Source organism: Triturus cristatus, chromosome 12 (assembly GCF_964204655.1).
Source record: "Triturus cristatus chromosome 12, aTriCri1.1, whole genome shotgun sequence".
NCBI classification, from domain to species: Eukaryota; Metazoa; Chordata; class Amphibia; order Caudata; family Salamandridae; genus Triturus; species Triturus cristatus.
In genome coordinates, this window is record NC_140595.1 from 661,022,057 (window position 1) to 661,043,999 (window position 21,943).

General features: G+C 41.1%; 23 non-coding genes across 23 annotated transcripts; 17 read left to right on the plus strand and 6 right to left on the minus strand.

Annotated features, from left to right (window-relative positions):
* Window positions 1-786: 786 nt before the first annotated feature.
* On the minus strand, window positions 787-881 carry TRNAI-UAU (transfer RNA isoleucine (anticodon UAU)). The gene is made up of 2 exons: window positions 844-881; window positions 787-822 (listed from the first exon to the last, which is right to left on the minus strand). It is a non-coding gene; the product is annotated as a tRNA-Ile (tRNA).
* Window positions 882-1,293: 412 nt separating this feature from the next.
* TRNAS-GCU (transfer RNA serine (anticodon GCU)) lies at window positions 1,294-1,375 on the plus strand. The gene has a single exon. It is a non-coding gene; the product is annotated as a tRNA-Ser (tRNA).
* Window positions 1,376-1,964: 589 nt separating this feature from the next.
* TRNAT-UGU (transfer RNA threonine (anticodon UGU)) lies at window positions 1,965-2,036 on the plus strand. The gene has a single exon. It is a non-coding gene; the product is annotated as a tRNA-Thr (tRNA).
* Window positions 2,037-3,717: 1,681 nt separating this feature from the next.
* TRNAS-GCU (transfer RNA serine (anticodon GCU)) lies at window positions 3,718-3,799 on the plus strand. The gene has a single exon. It is a non-coding gene; the product is annotated as a tRNA-Ser (tRNA).
* Window positions 3,800-4,388: 589 nt separating this feature from the next.
* TRNAT-UGU (transfer RNA threonine (anticodon UGU)) lies at window positions 4,389-4,460 on the plus strand. Its single transcript has one exon. It is a non-coding gene; the product is annotated as a tRNA-Thr (tRNA).
* A 1,670-nt stretch (window positions 4,461-6,130) lies between these two features.
* Window positions 6,131-6,212, plus strand: TRNAS-GCU (transfer RNA serine (anticodon GCU)). Its single transcript has one exon. It is a non-coding gene; the product is annotated as a tRNA-Ser (tRNA).
* Window positions 6,213-6,801: 589 nt separating this feature from the next.
* TRNAT-UGU (transfer RNA threonine (anticodon UGU)) lies at window positions 6,802-6,873 on the plus strand. The gene has a single exon. It is a non-coding gene; the product is annotated as a tRNA-Thr (tRNA).
* A 1,174-nt stretch (window positions 6,874-8,047) lies between these two features.
* TRNAI-UAU (transfer RNA isoleucine (anticodon UAU)) lies at window positions 8,048-8,142 on the minus strand. Its single transcript has 2 exons — window positions 8,105-8,142; window positions 8,048-8,083 (listed from the first exon to the last, which is right to left on the minus strand). It is a non-coding gene; the product is annotated as a tRNA-Ile (tRNA).
* Window positions 8,143-9,225: 1,083 nt separating this feature from the next.
* Window positions 9,226-9,297, plus strand: TRNAT-UGU (transfer RNA threonine (anticodon UGU)). Its single transcript has one exon. It is a non-coding gene; the product is annotated as a tRNA-Thr (tRNA).
* A 1,174-nt stretch (window positions 9,298-10,471) lies between these two features.
* Window positions 10,472-10,566, minus strand: TRNAI-UAU (transfer RNA isoleucine (anticodon UAU)). The gene is made up of 2 exons: window positions 10,529-10,566; window positions 10,472-10,507 (listed from the first exon to the last, which is right to left on the minus strand). It is a non-coding gene; the product is annotated as a tRNA-Ile (tRNA).
* Window positions 10,567-10,977: 411 nt separating this feature from the next.
* Window positions 10,978-11,059, plus strand: TRNAS-GCU (transfer RNA serine (anticodon GCU)). Its single transcript has one exon. It is a non-coding gene; the product is annotated as a tRNA-Ser (tRNA).
* Window positions 11,060-11,648: 589 nt separating this feature from the next.
* Window positions 11,649-11,720, plus strand: TRNAT-UGU (transfer RNA threonine (anticodon UGU)). The gene has a single exon. It is a non-coding gene; the product is annotated as a tRNA-Thr (tRNA).
* Window positions 11,721-12,894: 1,174 nt separating this feature from the next.
* Window positions 12,895-12,989, minus strand: TRNAI-UAU (transfer RNA isoleucine (anticodon UAU)). The gene is made up of 2 exons: window positions 12,952-12,989; window positions 12,895-12,930 (listed from the first exon to the last, which is right to left on the minus strand). It is a non-coding gene; the product is annotated as a tRNA-Ile (tRNA).
* Window positions 12,990-13,401: 412 nt separating this feature from the next.
* On the plus strand, window positions 13,402-13,483 carry TRNAS-GCU (transfer RNA serine (anticodon GCU)). The gene has a single exon. It is a non-coding gene; the product is annotated as a tRNA-Ser (tRNA).
* A 589-nt stretch (window positions 13,484-14,072) lies between these two features.
* On the plus strand, window positions 14,073-14,144 carry TRNAT-UGU (transfer RNA threonine (anticodon UGU)). Its single transcript has one exon. It is a non-coding gene; the product is annotated as a tRNA-Thr (tRNA).
* A 1,174-nt stretch (window positions 14,145-15,318) lies between these two features.
* TRNAI-UAU (transfer RNA isoleucine (anticodon UAU)) lies at window positions 15,319-15,413 on the minus strand. Its single transcript has 2 exons — window positions 15,376-15,413; window positions 15,319-15,354 (listed from the first exon to the last, which is right to left on the minus strand). It is a non-coding gene; the product is annotated as a tRNA-Ile (tRNA).
* Window positions 15,414-15,825: 412 nt separating this feature from the next.
* TRNAS-GCU (transfer RNA serine (anticodon GCU)) lies at window positions 15,826-15,907 on the plus strand. The gene has a single exon. It is a non-coding gene; the product is annotated as a tRNA-Ser (tRNA).
* A 589-nt stretch (window positions 15,908-16,496) lies between these two features.
* Window positions 16,497-16,568, plus strand: TRNAT-UGU (transfer RNA threonine (anticodon UGU)). Its single transcript has one exon. It is a non-coding gene; the product is annotated as a tRNA-Thr (tRNA).
* Window positions 16,569-17,731: 1,163 nt separating this feature from the next.
* Window positions 17,732-17,826, minus strand: TRNAI-UAU (transfer RNA isoleucine (anticodon UAU)). Its single transcript has 2 exons — window positions 17,789-17,826; window positions 17,732-17,767 (listed from the first exon to the last, which is right to left on the minus strand). It is a non-coding gene; the product is annotated as a tRNA-Ile (tRNA).
* A 412-nt stretch (window positions 17,827-18,238) lies between these two features.
* On the plus strand, window positions 18,239-18,320 carry TRNAS-GCU (transfer RNA serine (anticodon GCU)). Its single transcript has one exon. It is a non-coding gene; the product is annotated as a tRNA-Ser (tRNA).
* A 589-nt stretch (window positions 18,321-18,909) lies between these two features.
* On the plus strand, window positions 18,910-18,981 carry TRNAT-UGU (transfer RNA threonine (anticodon UGU)). Its single transcript has one exon. It is a non-coding gene; the product is annotated as a tRNA-Thr (tRNA).
* Window positions 18,982-20,662: 1,681 nt separating this feature from the next.
* TRNAS-GCU (transfer RNA serine (anticodon GCU)) lies at window positions 20,663-20,744 on the plus strand. Its single transcript has one exon. It is a non-coding gene; the product is annotated as a tRNA-Ser (tRNA).
* A 589-nt stretch (window positions 20,745-21,333) lies between these two features.
* TRNAT-UGU (transfer RNA threonine (anticodon UGU)) lies at window positions 21,334-21,405 on the plus strand. Its single transcript has one exon. It is a non-coding gene; the product is annotated as a tRNA-Thr (tRNA).
* Window positions 21,406-21,943: the final 538 nt, after the last annotated feature.

Genomic DNA, 21,943 nt, shown 5'->3' on the forward strand with positions numbered 1-21,943 from the left:
ATACACCGGCTCTTAGGCAAATGAGGTTACTCCTCAAAACCCCACCCCCACTCACCATAAATATCCTTCTCTCCTGCTGTCCATTCAAATGATACAAGGTATCTTGTACATAGAGAGAAAGGGAGAATAGGCAGACTTGCTTCAAAGATTTGGTGACTTTGGATGGGTGGGATGAATGAAGAAGTGAACCTGGTTTCTGGGAAAGGAGTATCGAGATGAAGATGAGGAAAAGTGAACATGGACCACATTCATAGGTTAGAGAAATACATTTAATAGGTTGAATGGTTTTGAAAAGTGAACTTCGAGCAGTAATTGTTGTTTTTTAAACTGCAAAGAAATTAAAAATGAATGTGGGATTGGAGGCACACTCTGAGCAGAAAAGCACCATAAGCTGCTATGGTGCAACTCAAGATGGTGAATAGAACCTTTAATATGATGATGCTCTTCTTTTGCTAGTTTTTTCGAGTCACCTTTTATTGTAAGTAGCTGATACAGCATTTTTTGCAGCTCTTCAGTTTATGGTTATCATGTGAGAACACTGTTTTCATCATATTTATTATTCTACAAATGTATTTTTAAATGCACTGATGTGGTGTTTGCATGAAATGCAAGATGGCACATCATGGAATGTTTAAACTGAGCATCGCGGAGGATATGTGATATTTGGCACCCAGAGGAGTAGGACACGTAGATCCTATAAGAAGTAAAGACTCTCTAGCAAGGGCCGTCCATACTCTGAGTTTAAACTTTACTTTTTGTGAAATGGTTTATGAAAAACAACACGGCTGCTCCAGGTGAGGCTTGAACTCACAACCTCGGCATGGCTCAGTGCAAGTACTGCTGTATAAGTACCGTGCGCTAACCAATTGCGCCACTGGAGCTCTCTCTTTTCACATCTCCCCAGGTGAGCCATCTACAGCTGACCAAGTAGATGACAGACACTGCTCCATCATTCACTGTGCAAGATCGACTCACATGCTAGCATGTTATCATGACTATTAAAAATACAGTCCAAACGGAATAGATTCTCTAATTGTCCTATAACATATGCTCTGTCAATTCAAAACCCCATAGAATTATATCTTGACAGTTCTGACAAAGTCTAGGGGAATCTTATGAATATTTGTAATTAGCACATAGTAAGAATTTCCCAAAAATGAAATGTAGGTCCCTGATTGGGGGAAGACGTGGAATGTGAGATCTTGCCTCAGCTGTTTTTTTCTTTTTTAGGTACAGTATATTGACACTTCAGTACCTTTTGTGAAGCAAGGTTTCAGATGGGGCTGTAGGGCAGACGAGGTGGCCGAGTGGTTAAGGCGATGGACTGCTAATCCATTGTGCTCTGCACGCGTGGGTTCGAATCCCACCTTCGTCGGAAAGCCATCAGAGTCTCTTTTGATGGCCAGCATTTCTTGAAGTATAATTACACTCTCTTTCAAGACAAAGCCAGGATCCGCTAGATGGGATCATCTGACTGTTCCATTTTAACAAATATGTCAAATAAAGTGAAGTATTTTGTGCGTAATAGAAATTAGATCTTTCATGGGGTTTCCAGAGGATTGCCTTTCACTCACTCCTGGCTTATTAACCAGTTTGGATAAATAGATTGATAAGAAAGCAGCTCTTACTCCTAAAGTTTAGGCCGTCTCAAATGAATGACTGTTAACATATGTCTGCCCCACAGAGACAGATCACTTCTAATAAGTGGGTTCTCTATATGTCACTGATTGCAGACATACTAACTAGAGCTATCGGTATGGTCTTGAATGCGAAAACTCTTATTTTCTCATATGAAAATGTAGTTTTTCATACTTCCAAAAAAAGTGCCTTAAGCATGGTCTTCAATGTGTGCGCGCACGTGGACATTCATATGCAACTACGTTTCCATACAGAGTCTCAAAATCATAGATATATTCATACCTCAGTAAGAATACATGTTGCAATTTACATTCTGCGTGCAGACTGGCCTTGTAGCTCAGTGGCAGAGCACTGGTCTTGTAAACCAGGGGTCATGAGTTCAAGCCTCATCAGGGCCTTTTTACATGAGTCTTTCTGTATGTTGTTTTCAAGTCATTCTTCCCTGGAGTCACACCTTGCTTTAGGATTGCTTATTGCCAAGGTTCCCTTTCCTGCTTTCATATTATCAAGAAAATATCATGAAGATCATTGAATTATAAATTATTGCCTCACCCCTTCCGATCGCCTGACGAACGCCTGACAAACGCCATTCTCACCCTGGCGGGCAAGCCCTGCCGGGCAAAGCCAAATAAGCCATGCATATTTACAGTTCCTTTGAAAGGCAGAGCGAGGACTAGGACCTCTGTTCCGACTGAATCTGCATCCACAGAAAGGATGTTATAAGGCCCTACAAATTTCACCAAGGAGATGTGAAAGTCTTCCTCCATAAAATACTTTTTTTCCCAGATACCCCGGCTCTTAGGCAAATGAGGTTACTCCTCAAAACCCCACCCCCACTCACCATAAATATCCTTCTCTCCTGCTGTCCATTCAAATGATACAAGGTATCTTGTACATAGAGAGAAAGGGAGAATAGGCAGACTTGCTTCAAAGATTTGGTGACTTTGGATGGGTGGGATGAATGAAGAAGTGAACCTGGTTTCTGGGAAAGGAGTATCGAGATGAAGATGAGGAAAAGTGAACATGGACCACATTCATAGGTTAGAGAAATACATTTAATAGGTTGAATGGTTTTGAAAAGTGAACTTCGAGCAGTAATTGTTGTTTTTTAAACTGCAAAGAAATTAAAAATGAATGTGGGATTGGAGGCACACTCTGAGCAGAAAAGCACCATAAGCTGCTATGGTGCAACTCAAGATGGTGAATAGAACCTTTAATATGATGATGCTCTTCTTTTGCTAGTTTTTTCGAGTCACCTTTTATTGTAAGTAGCTGATACAGCATTTTTTGCAGCTCTTCAGTTTATGGTTATCATGTGAGAACACTGTTTTCATCATATTTATTATTCTACAAATGTATTTTTAAATGCACTGATGTGGTGTTTGCATGAAATGCAAGATGGCACATCATGGAATGTTTAAACTGAGCATCGCGGAGGATATGTGATATTTGGCACCCAGAGGAGTAGGTCACGTAGATCCTATAAGAAGTAAAGACTCTCTAGCAAGGGCCGTCCATACTCTGAGTTTAAACTTTACTTTTTGTGAAATGGTTTATGAAAAACAACACGGCTGCTCCAGGTGAGGCTCGAACTCACAACCTCAGCATGGCTCAGTGCAAGTACTGCTGTATAAGTACCGCGCGCTAATCGATTGCGCCACTGGAGCTCTCTCTTTTCACATTTCCCCAGGTGAGCCATCTACAGCTGACCAAGTAGATGACAGACACTGCTCCATCATTCACTGTGCAAGATCGACTCACATGCTAGCATGTTATCATGACTATTAAAAATACAGTCCAAACGGAATAGATTCTATAATTGTCCTATAACATATGCTCTGTCAATTCAAAACCCCATAGAATTATATCTTGACAGTTCTGACAAAGTCTAGGGGAATCTTATGAATATTTGTAATTAGCACATAGTAAGAATTTCCCAAAAATGAAATGTAGGTCCCTGATTGGGGGAAGACGTGGAATGTGAGATCTTGCCTCAGCTGTTTTTTTCTTTTTTAGGTACAGTATATTGACACTTCAGTACCTTTTGTGAAGCAAGGTTTCAGATGGGGCTGTAGGGCAGACGAGGTGGCCGAGTGGTTAAGGCGATGGACTGCTAATCCATTGTGCTCTGCACGCGTGGGTTCGAATCCCACCTTCGTCGGAAAGCCATCAGAGGCTCTTTTGATGGCCAGCATTTCTTGTAGTATAATTACACTCTCTTTCAAGACAGAGCCAGGATCCGCTAGATGGGATCATCTGACTGTTCCATTTTAACAAATATGTCAAATAAAGTGAAGTATTTTGTGCGTAATAGAAATTAGATATTTCATGGAGTTTCCAGAGGATTGCCTTTCACTCACTCCTGGCTTATTAACCAGTTTGGATAAATAGATTGATAAGAAAGCAGCTCTTACTCCTAAAGTTTAGGCCGTCTCAAATGAATGACTGTTAACATATGTCTGCCCCACAGAGACAGATCACTTCTAATAAGTGGGTTCTCTATATGTCACTGATTGCAGACATACTAACTAGAGCTATCGGTATGGTCTTGAATGCGAAAACTCTTATTTTCTCATATGAAAATGTAGTTTTTCATACTTCCAAAAAAAGTGCCTTAAGCATGGTCTTCAATGTGTGCGCGCACGTGGACATTCATATGCAACTACGTTTCCATACAGAGTCTCAAAATCATAGATATATTCATACCTCAGTAAGAATACATGTTGCAATTTACATCCTGTGTGCCGACTGGCCTTGTAGCTCAGTGGCAGAGCACTGGTCTTGTAAACCAGGGGTCATGAGTTCAAGCCTCATCAGGGCCTTTTTACATGAGTCTTTCTGTATGTTGTTTTCAAGTCATTCTTCCCTGGAGTCACACCTTGCTTTAGGATTGCTTATTGCCAAGCTTCCCTTTCCTGCTTTCATATTATCAAGAAAATATCATGAAGATCATTGAATTATAAATTATTGCCTCACCCCTTCCGATCGCCTGACGAACGCCATTCTCACCCTGCCGGGCAAGCCCTGCCGGGCAAAGCCAAATAAGCCATGCATATTTACAGTTCCTTTGAAAGGCAGAGCGAGGACTAGGACCTCTGTTCCGACTGAATCTGCATCCACAGAAAGGATGTTATAAGGCCCTACAAATTTCACCAAGGAGATGTGAAAGTCTTCCTCCATAAAATACTTTTTTTCCCAGATACCCCGGCTCTTAGGCAAATGAGGTTACTCCTCAAAACCCCACCCCCACTCACCATAAATATCCTTCTCTCCTGCTGTCCATTCAAATGATACAAGGTATCTTGTACATAGAGAGAAAGGGAGAATAGGCAGACTTGCTTCAAAGATTTGGTGACTTTGGATGGGTGGGATGAATGAAGAAGTGAACCTGGTTTCTGGGAAAGGAGTATCGAGATGAAGATGAGGAAAAGTGAACATGGACCACATTCATAGGTTAGAGAAATACATTTAATAGGTTGAATGGTTTTGAAAAGTGAACTTCGAGCAGTAATTGTTGTTTTTTAAACTGCAAAGAAATTAAAAATGAATGTGGGATTGGAGGCACACTCTGAGCAGAAAAGCACCATAAGCTGCTATGGTGCAACTCAAGATGGTGAATAGAACCTTTAATATGATGATGCTCTTCTTTTGCTAGTTTTTTCGAGTCACCTTTTATTGTAAGTAGCTGATACAGCATTTTTTGCAGCTCTTCAGTTTATGGTTATCATGTGAGAACACTGTTTTCATCATATTTATTATTCTACAAATGTATTTTTAAATGCACTGATGTGGTGTTTGCATGAAATGCAAGATGGCACATCATGGAATGTTTAAACTGAGCATCGCGGAGGATATGTGATATTTGGCACCCAGAGGAGTAGGACACGTAGATCCTATAAGAAGTAAAGACTCTCTAGCAAGGGCCGTCCATACTCTGAGTTTAAACTTTACTTTTTGTGAAATGGTTTATGAAAAACAACACGGCTGCTCCAGGTGAGGCTTGAACTCACAACCTCGGCATGGCTCAGTGCAAGTACTGCTGCATAAGTACCGGGCGCTAACCGATTGCACCACTGGAGCTCTCTCTTTTCACATCTCCCCAGGTGAGCCATCTACAGCTGACCAAGTAGATGACAGACACTGCTCCATCATTCACTGTGCAAGATCGACTCACATGCTAGCATGTTATCATGACTATTAAAAATACAGTCCAAACGGAATAGATTCTATAATTGTCCTATAACATATGCTCTGTCAATTCAAAACCCCATAGAATTATATCTTGACAGTTCTGACAAAGTCTAGGGGAATCTTATGAATATTTGTAATTAGCACATAGTAAGAATTTCCCAAAAATGAAATGTAGGTCCCTGATTGGGGGAAGACGTGGAATGTGAGATCTTGCCTCAGCTGTTTTTTTCTTTTTTAGGTACAGTATATTGACACTTCAGTACCTTTTGTGAAGCAAGGTTTCAGATGGGGCTGTAGGGCAGACGAGGTGGCCGAGTGGTTAAGGCGATGGACTGCTAATCCATTGTGCTCTGCACGCGTGGGTTCGAATCCCACCTTTGTCGGAAAGCCATCAGAGTCTCTTTTGATGGCCAGCATTTCTTGAAGTATAATTACACTCTCTTTCAAGACAGAGCCAGGATCCGCTAGATGGGATCATCTGACTGTTCCATTTTAACAAATATGTCAAATAAAGTGAAGTATTTTGTGCGTAATAGAAATTAGATCTTTCATGGAGTTTCCAGAGGATTGCCTTTCACTCACTCCTGGCTTATTAACCAGTTTGGATAAATAGATTGATAAGAAAGCAGCTCTTACTCCTAAAGTTTAGGCCGTCTCAAATGAATGACTGTTAACATATGTCTGCCCCACAGAGACAGATCACTTCTAATAAGTGGGTTCTCTATATGTCACTGATTGCAGACATACTAACTAGAGCTATCGGTATGGTCTTGAATGCGAAAACTCTTATTTTCTCATATGAAAATATAGTTTTTCATACTTCCAAAAAAAGTGCCTTAAGCATGGTCTTCAATGTGTGCGCGCACGTGGACATTCATATGCAACTACGTTTCCATACAGAGTCTCAAAATCATAGATATATTCATACCTCAGTAAGAATACATGTTGCAATTTACATTCTGCGTGCAGACTGGCCTTGTAGCTCAGTGGCAGAGCACTGGTCTTGTAAACCAGGGGTCATGAGTTCAAGCCTCATCAGGGCCTTTTTACATGAGTCTTTCTGTATGTTGTTTTCAAGTCATTCTTCCCTGGAGTCACACCTTGCTTTAGGATTGCTTATTGCCAAGCTTCCCTTTCCTGCTTTCATATTATCAAGAAAATATCATGAAGATCATTGAATTATAAATTATTGCCTCACCCCTTCCGATCGCCTGACGAACGCCTGACAAACGCCATTCTCACCCTGGCGGGCAAGCCCTGCCGGGCAAAGCCAAATAAGCCATGCATATTTACAGTTCCTTTGAAAGGCAGAGCGAGGACTAGGACCTCTGTTCCGACTGAATCTGCATCCACAGAAAGGATGTTATAAGGCCCTACAAATTTCACCAAGGAGATGTGAAAGTCTTCCCCCATAAAATACTTTTTTTCCCAGATACCCCGGCTCTTAGGCAAATGAGGTTACTCCTCAAAACCCCACCCCCACTCACCATAAATATCCTTCTCTCCTGCTGTCCATTCAAATGATACAAGGTATCTTGTACATAGAGAGAAAGGGAGAATAGGCAGACTTGCTTCAAAGATTTGGTGACTTTGGATGGGTGGGATGAATGAAGAAGTGAACCTGGTTTCTGGGAAAGGAGTATCGAGATGAAGATGAGGAAAAGTGAACATGGACCACATTCATAGGTTAGAGAAATACATTTAATAGGTTGAATGGTTTTGAAAAGTGAACTTCGAGCAGTAATTGTTGTTTTTTAAACTGCAAAGAAATTAAAAATGAATGTGGGATTGGAGGCACACTCTGAGCAGAAAAGCACCATAAGCTGCTATGGTGCAACTCAAGATGGTGAATAGAACCTTTAATATGATGATGCTCTTCTTTTGCTAGTTTTTTCGAGTCACCTTTTATTGTAAGTAGCTGATACAGCATTTTTTGCAGCTCTTCAGTTTATGGTTATCATGTGAGAACACTGTTTTCATCATATTTATTATTCTACAAATGTATTTTTAAATGCACTGATGTGGTGTTTGCATGAAATGCAAGATGGCACATCATGGAATGTTTAAACTGAGCATCGCGGAGGATATGTGATATTTGGCACCCAGAGGAGTAGGACACGTAGATCCTATAAGAAGTAAAGACTCTCTAGCAAGGGCCGTCCATACTCTGAGTTTAAACTTTACTTTTTGTGAAATGGTTTATGAAAAACAACACGGCTGCTCCAGGTGAGGCTCGAACTCACAACTTCGGCATGGCTCAGTGCAAGTACTGCTGTATAAGTACCGCGCGCTAACCGATTGCGCCACTGGAGCTCTCTCTTTTCACATCTCCCCAGGTGAGCCATCTACAGCTGACCAAGTAGATGACAGACACTGCTCCATCATTCACTGTGCAAGATCGACTCACATGCTAGCATGTTATCATGACTATTAAAAATACAGTCCAAACGGAATAGATTCTATAATTGTCCTATAACATATGCTCTGTCAATTCAAAACCCCATAGAATTATATCTTGACAGTTCTGACAAAGTCTAGGGGAATCTTATGAATATTTGTAATTAGCACATAGTAAGAATTTCCCAAAAATGAAATGTAGGTCCCTGATTGGGGGAAGACATGGAATGTGAGATCTTGCCTCAGCTGTTTTTTTCTTTTTTAGGTACAGTATATTGACACTTCAGTACCTTTTGTGAAGCAAGGGTTCAGATGGGGCTGTAGGGCAGACGAGGTGACCGAGTGGTTAAGGCGATGGACTGCTAATCCATTGTGCTCTGCACGCGTGGGTTCGAATCCCACCTTCGTCGGAAAGCCATCAGAGTCTCTTTTGATGGCCAGCATTTCTTGTAGTATAATTACACTCTCTTTCAAGACAGAGCCAGGATCCGCTAGATGGGATCATCTGACTGTTCCATTTTAACAAATATGTCAAATAAAGTGAAGTATTTTGTGCGTAATAGAAATTAGATCTTTCATGGAGTTTCCAGAGGATTGCCTTTCACTCACTCCTGGCTTATTAACCAGTTTGGATAAATAGATTGATAAGAAAGCAGCTCTTACTCCTAAAGTTTAGGCCGTCTCAAATGAATGACTGTTAACATATGTCTGCCCCACAGAGACAGATCACTTCTAATAAGTGGGTTCTCTATATGTCACTGATTGCAGACATACTAACTAGAGCTATCGGTATGGTCTTGAATGCGAAAACTCTTATTTTCTCATATGAAAATGTAGTTTTTCATACTTCCAAAAAAAGTGCCTTAAGCATGGTCTTCAATGTGTGCGCGCACGTGGACATTCATATGCAACTACGTTTCCATACAGAGTCTCAAAATCATAGATCTATTCATACCTCAGTAAGAATACATGTTGCAATTTACATCCTGTGTGCCGACTGGCCTTGTAGCTCAGTGGCAGAGCACTGGTCTTGTAAACCAGGGGTCATGAGTTCAAGCCTCATCAGGGCCTTTTTACATGAGTCTTTCTGTATGTTGTTTTCAAGTCATTCTTCCCTGGAGTCACACCTTGCTTTAGGATTGCTTATTGTCAAGCTTCCCTTTCCTGCTTTCATATTATCAAGAAAATATAATGAAGATCATTGAATTATAAATTATTGCCTCACCCCTTCCGATCGCCTGACGAACGCCTGACAAACGCCATTCTCACCCTGCCGGGCAAGCCCTGCCGGGCAAAGCCAAATAAGCCATGCATATTTACAGTTCCTTTGAAAGGCAGAGCAAGGACTAGGACCTCTGTTCCGACTGAATCTGCATCCACAGAAAGGATGTTATAAGGCCCTACAAATTTCACCAAGGAGATGTGAAAGTCTTCCCCCATAAAATACTTTTTTTCCCAGATACCCCGGCTCTTAGGCAAATGAGGTTACTCCTCAAAACCCCACCCCCACTCACCATAAATATCCTTCTCTCCTGCTGTCCATTCAAATGATACAAGGTATCTTGTACATAGAGAGAAAGGGAGAATAGGCAGACTTGCTTCAAAGATTTGGTGACTTTGGATGGGTGGGTTGAATGAAGAAGTGAACCTGGTTTCTGGGAAAGGAGTATCGAGATGAAGATGAGGAAAAGTGAACATGGACCACATTCATAGGTTAGAGAAATACATTTAATAGGTTGAATGGTTTTGAAAAGTGAACTTCGAGCAGTAATTGTTGTTTTTTAAACTGCAAAGAAATTAAAAATGAATGTGGGATTGGAGGCACACTCTGAGCAGAAAAGCACCATAAGCTGCTATGGTGCAACTCAAGATGGTGAATAGAACCTTTAATATGATGATGCTCTTCTTTTGCTAGTTTTTTCGAGTCACCTTTTATTGTAAGTAGCTGATACAGCATTTTTTGCAGCTCTTCAGTTTATGGTTATCATGTGAGAACACTGTTTTCATCATATTTATTATTCTACAAATGTATTTTTAAATGCACTGATGTGGTGTTTGCATGAAATGCAAGATGGCACATCATGGAATGTTTACACTGAGCATCGCGGAGGATATGTGATATTTGGCACCCAGAGGAGTAGGACACGTAGATCCTATAAGAAGTAAAGACTCTCTAGCAAGGGCCGTCCATACTCTGAGTTTAAACTTTACTTTTTGTGAAATGGTTTATGAAAAACAACACGGCTGCTCCAGGTGAGGCTCGAACTCACAACCTCGGCATGGCTCAGTGCAAGTACTGCTGTATAAGTACCGCGCGCTAACCGATTGCGCCACTGGAGCTCTCTCTTTTCACATCTCCCCAGGTGAGCCATCTACAGCTGACCAAGTAGATGACAGACACTGCTCCATCATTCACTGTGCAAGATCGACTCACATGCTAGCATGTTATCATGACTATTAAAAATACAGTCCAAACGGAATAGATTCTATAATTGTCCTATAACATATGCTCTGTCTATTCAAAACCCCATAGAATTATATCTTGACAGTTCTGACAAAGTCTAGGGGAATCTTATGAATATTTGTAATTAGCACATAGTAAGAATTTCCCAAAAATGAAATGTAGGTCCCTGATGGGGGAAGACGTGGAATGTGAGATCTTGCCTCAGCTGTTTTTTTCTTTTTTAGGTACAGTATATTGACACTTCAGTACCTTTTGTTAAGCAAGGTTTCAGATGGGGCTGTGGGGCAGACGAGGTGGCCGAGTGGTTAAGGCGATGGACTGCTAATCCATTGTGCTCTGCACGCGTGGGTTCGAATCCCACCTTCGTCGGAAAGCCATCAGAGTCTCTTTTGATGGCCAGCATTTCTTGTAGTATAATTACACTCTCTTTCAAGACAGAGCCAGGATCCGCTAGATGGGATCATCTGACTGTTCCATTTTAACAAATATGTCAAATAAAGTGAAGTATTTTGTGCGTAATAGAAATTAGATCTTTCATGGAGTTTCCAGAGGATTGCCTTTCACTCACTCCTGGCTTATTAACCAGTTTGGATAAATAGATTGATAAGAAAGCAGCTCTTACTCCTAAAGTTTAGGCCGTCTCAAATGAATGACTGTTAACATATGTCTGCCCCACAGAGACAGATCACTTCTAATAAGTGGGTTCTCTATATGTCACTGATTGCAGACATACTAACTAGAGCTATCGGTATGGTCTTGAATGCGAAAACTCTTATTTTCTCATATGAAAATGTAGTTTTTCATACTTCCAAAAAAAGTGCCTCAAGCATGGTCTTCAATGTGTGCGCGCACGTGGACATTCATATGCAACTACGTTTCCATACAGAGTCTCAAAATCATAGATCTATTCATACCTCAGTAAGAATACATGTTGCAATTTACATCCTGCGTGCAGACTGGCCTTGTAGCTCAGTGGCAGAGCACTGGTCTTGTAAACCAGGGGTCATGAGTTCAAGCCTCATCAGGGCCTTTTTACATGAGTCTTTCTGTATGTTGTTTTCAAGTCATTCTTCCCTGGAGTCACACCTTGCTTTAGGATTGCTTATTGCCAAGCTTCCCTTTCCTGCTTTCATATTATCAAGAAAATATCATGAAGATCATTGAATTATAAATTATTGCCTCACCCCTTCCGATCGCCTGACGAACGCCTGACAAACGCCATTCTCACCCTGGCGGGCAAGCCCTGCCGGGCAAAGCCAAATAAGCCATGCATATTTACAGTTCCTTTGAAAGGCAGAGCGAGGACTAGGACCTCTGTTCCGACTGAATCTGCATCCACAGAAAGGATGTTATAAGGCCCTACAAATTTCACCAAGGAGATGTGAAAGTCTTCCCCCATAAAATACTTTTTTTCCCAGATACCCCGGCTCTTAGGCAAATGAGGTTACTCCTCAAAACCCCACCCCCACTCACCATAAATATCCTTCTCTCCTGCTGTCCATTCAAATGATACAAGGTATCTTGTACATAGAGAGAAAGGGAGAATAGGCAGACTTGCTTCAAAGATTTGGTGACTTTGGATGGGTGGGTTGAATGAAGAAGTGAACCTGGTTTCTGGGAAAGGAGTATCGAGATGAAGATGAGGAAAAGTGAACATGGACCACATTCATAGGTTAGAGAAATACATTTAATAGGTTGAATGGTTTTGAAAAGTGAACTTCGAGCAGTAATTGTTGTGTTTTAAACTGCAAAGAAATTAAAAATGAATGTGGGATTGGAGGCACACTCTGAGCAGAAAAGCACCATAAGCTGCTATGGTGCAACTCAAGATGGTGAATAGAACCTTTAATATGATGATGCTCTTCTTTTGCTAGTTTTTTCGAGTCACCTTTTATTGTAAGTAGCTGATACAGCATTTTTTGCAGCTCTTCAGTTTATGGTTATCATGTGAGAACACTGTTTTCATCATATTTATTATTCTACAAATGTATTTTTAAATGCACTGATGTGGTGTTTGCATGAAATGCAAGATGGCACATCATGGAATGTTTAAACTGAGCATCGCGGAGGATATGTGATATTTGGCACCCAGAGGAGTAGGACACGTAGATCCTATAAGAAGTAAAGACTCTCTAGCAAGGGCCGTCCATACTCTGAGTTTAAACTTTACTTTTTGTGAAATGGTTTATGAAAAACAACACGGCTGCTCCAGGTGAGGCTTGAACTCACAACCTCGGCATGGCTCAGTGCAAGTACTGCTGTATAAGTACCGCGCGCTAACCGATTGCGCCACTGGAGCTCTCTCTTTTCACATCTCCCCAGGTGAGCCATCTACAGCTGACCAAGTAGATGACAGACACTGCTCCATCATTCACTGTGCAAGATCGACTCACATGCTAGCATGTTATCATGACTATTAAAAATACAGTCCAAACGGAATAGATTCTATAATTGTCCTATAACATATGCTCTGTCAATTCAAAACCCCATAGAATTATATCTTGACAGTTCTGACAAAGTCTAGGGGAATCTTATGAATATTTGTAATTAGCACATAGTAAGAATTTCCCAAAAATGAAATGTAGGTCCCTGATTGGGGGAAGACGTGGAATGTGAGATCTTGCCTCAGCTGTTTTTTTCTTTTTTAGGTACAGTATATTGACACTTCAGTACCTTTTGTGAAGCAAGGTTTCAGATGGGGCTGTAGGGCAGACGAGGTGGCCGAGTGGTTAAGGCGATGGACTGCTAATCCATTGTGCTCTGCACGCGTGGGTTCGAATCCCACCTTCGTCGGAAAGCCATCAGAGTCTCTTTTGATGGCCAGCATTTCTTGTAGTATAATTACACTCTCTTTCAAGACAGAGCCAGGATCCGCTAGATGGGATCATCTGACTGTTCCATTTTAACAAATATGTCAAATAAAGTGAAGTATTTTGTGCGTAATAGAAATTAGATCTTTCATGGAGTTTCCAGAGGATTGCCTTTCACTCACTCCTGGCTTATTAACCAGTTCGGATAAATAGATTGATAAGAAAGCAGCTCTTACTCCTAAAGTTTAGGCCGTCTCAAATGAATGACTGTTAACATATGTCTGCCCCACAGAGACAGATCACTTCTAATAAGTGGGTTCTCTATATGTCACTGATTGCAGACATACTAACTAGAGCTATCGGTATGGTCTTGAATGCGAAAACTCTTATTTTCTCATATGAAAATGTAGTTTTTCATACTTCCAAAAAAAGTGCCTTAAGCATGGTCTTCAATGTGTGCGCGCACGTGGACATTCATATGCAACTACGTTTCCATACAGAGTCTCAAAATCATAGATATATTCATACCTCAGTAAGAATACATGTTGCAATTTACATCCTGCGTACAGACTGGCCTTGTAGCTCAGTGGCAGAGCACTGGTCTTGTAAACCAGGGGTCATGAGTTCAAGCCTCATCAGGGCCTTTTTACATGAGTCTTTCTGTATGTTGTTTTCAAGTCATTCTTCCCTGGAGTCACACCTTGCTTTAGGATTGCTTATTGCCAAGCTTCCCTTTCCTGCTTTCATATTATCAAGAAAATATCATGAAGATCATTGAATTATAAATTATTGCCTCACCCCTTCCGATCGCCTGACGAACGCCTGACAAACGCCATTCTCACCCTGGCGGGCAAGCCCTGCCGGGCAAAGCCAAATAAGCCATGCATATTTACAGTTCCTTTGAAAGGCAGAGCGAGGACTAGGACCTCTGTTCCGACTGAATCTGCATCCACAGAAAGGATGTTATAAGGCCCTACAAATTTCACCAAGGAGATGTGAAAGTCTTCCCCCATAAAATACTTTTTTTCCCAGATACCCCGGCTCTTAGGCAAATGAGGTTACTCCTCAAAACCCCACCCCCACTCACCATAAATATCCTTCTCTCCTGCTGTCCATTCAAATGATACAAGGTATCTTGTACATAGAGAGAAAGGGAGAATAGGCAGACTTGCTTCAAAGATTTGGTGACTTTGGATGGGTGGGATGAATGAAGAAGTGAACCTGGTTTCTGGGAAAGGAGTATCGAGATGAAGATGAGGAAAAGTGAACATGGACCACATTCATAGGTTAGAGAAATACATTTAATAGGTTGAATGGTTTTGAAAAGTGAACTTCGAGCAGTAATTGTTGTTTTTTAAACTGCAAAGAAATTAAAAATGAATGTGGGATTGGAGGCACACTCTGAGCAGAAAAGCACCATAAGCTGCTATGGTGCAACTCAAGATGGTGAATAGAACCTTTAATATGATGATGCTCTTCTTTTGCTAGTTTTTTCGAGTCACCTTTTATTGTAAGTAGCTGATACAGCATTTTTTGCAGCTCTTCAGTTTATGGTTATCATGTGAGAACACTGTTTTCATCATATTTATTATTCTACAAATGTATTTTTAAATGCACTGATGTGGTGTTTGCATGAAATGCAAGATGGCACATCATGGAATGTTTAAACTGAGCATCGCGGAGGATATGTGATATTTGGCACCCAGAGGAGTAGGACACGTAGATCCTATAAGAAGTAAAGACTCTCTAGCAAGGGCCGTCCATACTCTGAGTTTAAACTTTACTTTTTGTGAAATGGTTTATGAAAAACAACACGGCTGCTCCAGGTGAGGCTCGAACTCACAACCTCAGCATGGCTCAGTGCAAGTACTGCTGTATAAGTACCGCGCGCTAACCGATTGCGCCACTGGAGCTCTCTCTTTTCACATCTCCCCAGGTGAGCCATCTACAGCTGACCAAGTAGATGACAGACACTGCTCCATCATTCACTGTGCAAAATCGACTCACATGCTAGCATGTTATCATGACTATTAAAAATACAGTCCAAACGGAATAGATTCTATAATTGTCCTATAACATATGCTCTGTCAATTCAAAACCCCATAGAATTATATCTTGACAGTTCTGACAAAGTCTAGGGGAATCTTATGAATATTTGTAATTAGCACATAGTAAGAATTTCCCAAAAATGAAATGTAGGTCCCTGATTGGGGGAAGACGTGGAATGTGAGATCTTGCCTCAGCTGTTTTTTTCTTTTTTAGGTACAGTATATTGACACTTCAGTACCTTTTGTGAAGCAAGGTTTCAGATGGGGCTGTAGGGCAGACGAGGTGGCCGAGTGGTTAAGGCGATGGACTGCTAATCCATTGTGCTCTGCACGCGTGGGTTCGAATCCCACCTTCGTCGGAAAGCCATCAGAGTCTCTTTTGATGGCCAGCATTTCTTGTAGTATAATTACACTCTCTTTCAAGACAGAGCCAGGATCCGCTAGATGGGATCATCTGACTGTTCCATTTTAACAAATATGTCAAATAAAGTGAAGTATTTTGTGCGTAATAGAAATTAGATCTTTCATGGAGTTTCCAGAGGATTGCCTTTCACTCACTCCTGGCTTATTAACCAGTTTGGATAAATAGATTGATAAGAAAGCAGCTCTTACTCTTAAAGTTTAGGCCGTCTCAAATGAATGACTGTTAACATATGTCTGCCCCACAGAGACAGATCACTTCTAATAAGTGGGTTCTCTATATGTCACTGATTGCAGACATACTAACTAGAGCTATCGGTATGGTCTTGAATGCGAAAACTCTTATTTTCTCATATGAAAATGTAGTTTTTCATACTTCCAAAAAAAGTGCCTTAAGCATGGTCTTCAATGTGTGCGCGCACGTGGACATTCATATGCAACTACGTTTCCATACAGAGTCTCAAAATCATAGATATATTCATACCTCAGTAAGAATACATGTTGCAATTTACATCCTGTGTGCCGACTGGCCTTGTAGCTCAGTGGCAGAGCACTGGTCTTGTAAACCAGGGGTCATGAGTTCAAGCCTCATCAGGGCCTTTTTACATGAGTCTTTCTGTATGTTGTTTTCAAGTCATTCTTCCCTGGAGTCACACCTTGCTTTAGGATTGCTTATTGCCAAGCTTCCCTTTCCTGCTTTCATATTATCAAGAAAATATCATGAAGATCATTGAATTATAAATTATTGCCTCACCCCTTCCGATCGCCTGACGAACGCCATTCTCACCCTGCCGGGCAAGCCCTGCCGGGCAAAGCCAAATAAGCCATGCATATTTACAGTTCCTTTGAAAGGCAGAGCGAGGACTAGGACCTCTGTTCCGACTGAATCTGCATCCACAGAAAGGATGTTATAAGGCCCTACAAATTTCACCAAGGAGATGTGAAAGTCTTCCCCCATAAAATACTTTTTTTCCCAGATACACCGGCTCTTAGGCAAATGAGGTTACTCCTCAAAACCCCACCCCCACTCACCATAAATATCCTTCTCTCCTGCTGTCCATTCAAATGATACAAGGTATCTTGTACATAGAGAGAAAGGGAGAATAGGCAGACTTGCTTCAAAGATTTGGTGACTTTGGATGGGTGGGATGAATGAAGAAGTGAACCTGGTTTCTGGGAAAGGAGTATCGAGATGAAGATGAGGAAAAGTGAACATGGACCACATTCATAGGTTAGAGAAATACATTTAATAGGTTGAATGGTTTTGAAAAGTGAACTTCGAGCAGTAATTGTTGTTTTTTAAACTGCAAAGAAATTAAAAATGAATGTGGGATTGGAGGCACACTCTGAGCAGAAAAGCACCATAAGCTGCTATGGTGCAACTCAAGATGGTGAATAGAACCTTTAATATGATGATGCTCTTCTTTTGCTAGTTTTTTCGAGTCACCTTTTATTGTAAGTAGCTGATACAGCATTTTTTGCAGCTCTTCAGTTTATGGTTATCATGTGAGAACACTGTTTTCATCATATTTATTATTCTACAAATGTATTTTTAAATGCACTGATGTGGTGTTTGCATGAAATGCAAGATGGCACATCATGGAATGTTTAAACTGAGCATCGCGGAGGATATGTGATATTTGGCACCCAGAGGAGTAGGACACGTAGATCCTATAAGAAGTAAAGACTCTCTAGCAAGGGCCGTCCATACTCTGAGTTTAAACTTTACTTTTTGTGAAATGGTTTATGAAAAACAACACGGCTGCTCCAGGTGAGGCTTGAACTCACAACCTCGGCATGGCTCAGTGCAAGTACTGCTGTATAAGTACCGTGCGCTAACCAATTGCGCCACTGGAGCTCTCTCTTTTCACATCTCCCCAGGTGAGCCATCTACAGCTGACCAAGTAGATGACAGACACTGCTCCATCATTCACTGTGCAAGATCGACTCACATGCTAGCATGTTATCATGACTATTAAAAATACAGTCCAAACGGAATAGATTCTCTAATTGTCCTATAACATATGCTCTGTCAATTCAAAACCCCATAGAATTATATCTTGACAGTTCTGACAAAGTCTAGGGGAATCTTATGAATATTTGTAATTAGCACATAGTAAGAATTTCCCAAAAATGAAATGTAGGTCCCTGATTGGGGGAAGACGTGGAATGTGAGATCTTGCCTCAGCTGTTTTTTTCTTTTTTAGGTACAGTATATTGACACTTCAGTACCTTTTGTGAAGCAAGGTTTCAGATGGGGCTGTAGGGCAGACGAGGTGGCCGAGTGGTTAAGGCGATGGACTGCTAATCCATTGTGCTCTGCACGCGTGGGTTCGAATCCCACCTTCGTCGGAAAGCCATCAGAGTCTCTTTTGATGGCCAGCATTTCTTGAAGTATAATTACACTCTCTTTCAAGACAAAGCCAGGATCCGCTAGATGGGATCATCTGACTGTTCCATTTTAACAAATATGTCAAATAAAGTGAAGTATTTTGTGCGTAATAGAAATTAGATCTTTCATGGGGTTTCCAGAGGATTGCCTTTCACTCACTCCTGGCTTATTAACCAGTTTGGATAAATAGATTGATAAGAAAGCAGCTCTTACTCCTAAAGTTTAGGCCGTCTCAAATGAATGACTGTTAACATATGTCTGCCCCACAGAGACAGATCACTTCTAATAAGTGGGTTCTCTATATGTCACTGATTGCAGACATACTAACTAGAGCTATCGGTATGGTCTTGAATGCGAAAACTCTTATTTTCTCATATGAAAATGTAGTTTTTCATACTTCCAAAAAAAGTGCCTTAAGCATGGTCTTCAATGTGTGCGCGCACGTGGACATTCATATGCAACTACGTTTCCATACAGAGTCTCAAAATCATAGATATATTCATACCTCAGTAAGAATACATGTTGCAATTTACATTCTGCGTGCAGACTGGCCTTGTAGCTCAGTGGCAGAGCACTGGTCTTGTAAACCAGGGGTCATGAGTTCAAGCCTCATCAGGGCCTTTTTACATGAGTCTTTCTGTATGTTGTTTTCAAGTCATTCTTCCCTGGAGTCACACCTTGCTTTAGGATTGCTTATTGCCAAGGTTCCCTTTCCTGCTTTCATATTATCAAGAAAATATCATGAAGATCATTGAATTATAAATTATTGCCTCACCCCTTCCGATCGCCTGACGAACGCCTGACAAACGCCATTCTCACCCTGGCGGGCAAGCCCTGCCGGGCAAAGCCAAATAAGCCATGCATATTTACAGTTCCTTTGAAAGGCAGAGCGAGGACTAGGACCTCTGTTCCGACTGAATCTGCATCCACAGAAAGGATGTTATAAGGCCCTACAAATTTCACCAAGGAGATGTGAAAGTCTTCCTCCATAAAATACTTTTTTTCCCAGATACCCCGGCTCTTAGGCAAATGAGGTTACTCCTCAAAACCCCACCCCCACTCACCATAAATATCCTTCTCTCCTGCTGTCCATTCAAATGATACAAGGTATCTTGTACATAGAGAGAAAGGGAGAATAGGCAGACTTGCTTCAAAGATTTGGTGACTTTGGATGGGTGGGATGAATGAAGAAGTGAACCTGGTTTCTGGGAAAGGAGTATCGAGATGAAGATGAGGAAAAGTGAACATGGACCACATTCATAGGTTAGAGAAATACATTTAATAGGTTGAATGGTTTTGAAAAGTGAACTTCGAGCAGTAATTGTTGTTTTTTAAACTGCAAAGAAATTAAAAATGAATGTGGGATTGGAGGCACACTCTGAGCAGAAAAGCACCATAAGCTGCTATGGTGCAACTCAAGATGGTGAATAGAACCTTTAATATGATGATGCTCTTCTTTTGCTAGTTTTTTCGAGTCACCTTTTATTGTAAGTAGCTGATACAGCATTTTTTGCAGCTCTTCAGTTTATGGTTATCATGTGAGAACACTGTTTTCATCATATTTATTATTCTACAAATGTATTTTTAAATGCACTGATGTGGTGTTTGCATGAAATGCAAGATGGCACATCATGGAATGTTTAAACTGAGCATCGCGGAGGATATGTGATATTTGGCACCCAGAGGAGTAGGTCACGTAGATCCTATAAGAAGTAAAGACTCTCTAGCAAGGGCCGTCCATACTCTGAGTTTAAACTTTACTTTTTGTGAAATGGTTTATGAAAAACAACACGGCTGCTCCAGGTGAGGCTCGAACTCACAACCTCAGCATGGCTCAGTGCAAGTACTGCTGTATAAGTACCGCGCGCTAATCGATTGCGCCACTGGAGCTCTCTCTTTTCACATTTCCCCAGGTGAGCCATCTACAGCTGACCAAGTAGATGACAGACACTGCTCCATCATTCACTGTGCAAGATCGACTCACATGCTAGCATGTTATCATGACTATTAAAAATACAGTCCAAACGGAATAGATTCTATAATTGTCCTATAACATATGCTCTGTCAATTCAAAACCCCATAGAATTATATCTTGACAGTTCTGACAAAGTCTAGGGGAATCTTATGAATATTTGTAATTAGCACATAGTAAGAATTTCCCAAAAATGAAATGTAGGTCCCTGATTGGGGGAAGACGTGGAATGTGAGATCTTGCCTCAGCTGTTTTTTTCTTTTTTAGGTACAGTATATTGACACTTCAGTACCTTTTGTGAAGCAAGGTTTCAGATGGGGCTGTAGGGCAGACGAGGTGGCCGAGTGGTTAAGGCGATGGACTGCTAATCCATTGTGCTCTGCACGCGTGGGTTCGAATCCCACCTTCGTCGGAAAGCCATCAGAGGCTCTTTTGATGGCCAGCATTTCTTGTAGTATAATTACACTCTCTTTCAAGACAGAGCCAGGATCCGCTAGATGGGATCATCTGACTGTTCCATTTTAACAAATATGTCAAATAAAGTGAAGTATTTTGTGCGTAATAGAAATTAGATATTTCATGGAGTTTCCAGAGGATTGCCTTTCACTCACTCCTGGCTTATTAACCAGTTTGGATAAATAGATTGATAAGAAAGCAGCTCTTACTCCTAAAGTTTAGGCCGTCTCAAATGAATGACTGTTAACATATGTCTGCCCCACAGAGACAGATCACTTCTAATAAGTGGGTTCTCTATATGTCACTGATTGCAGACATACTAACTAGAGCTATCGGTATGGTCTTGAATGCGAAAACTCTTATTTTCTCATATGAAAATGTAGTTTTTCATACTTCCAAAAAAAGTGCCTTAAGCATGGTCTTCAATGTGTGCGCGCACGTGGACATTCATATGCAACTACGTTTCCATACAGAGTCTCAAAATCATAGATATATTCATACCTCAGTAAGAATACATGTTGCAATTTACATCCTGTGTGCCGACTGGCCTTGTAGCTCAGTGGCAGAGCACTGGTCTTGTAAACCAGGGGTCATGAGTTCAAGCCTCATCAGGGCCTTTTTACATGAGTCTTTCTGTATGTTGTTTTCAAGTCATTCTTCCCTGGAGTCACACCTTGCTTTAGGATTGCTTATTGCCAAGCTTCCCTTTCCTGCTTTCATATTATCAAGAAAATATCATGAAGATCATTGAATTATAAATTATTGCCTCACCCCTTCCGATCGCCTGACGAACGCCATTCTCACCCTGCCGGGCAAGCCCTGCCGGGCAAAGCCAAATAAGCCATGCATATTTACAGTTCCTTTGAAAGGCAGAGCGAGGACTAGGACCTCTGTTCCGACTGAATCTGCATCCACAGAAAGGATGTTATAAGGCCCTACAAATTTCACCAAGGAGATGTGAAAGTCTTCCTCCATAAAATACTTTTTTTCCCAGATACCCCGGCTCTTAGGCAAATGAGGTTACTCCTCAAAACCCCACCCCCACTCACCATAAATATCCTTCTCTCCTGCTGTCCATTCAAATGATACAAGGTATCTTGTACATAGAGAGAAAGGGAGAATAGGCAGACTTGCTTCAAAGATTTGGTGACTTTG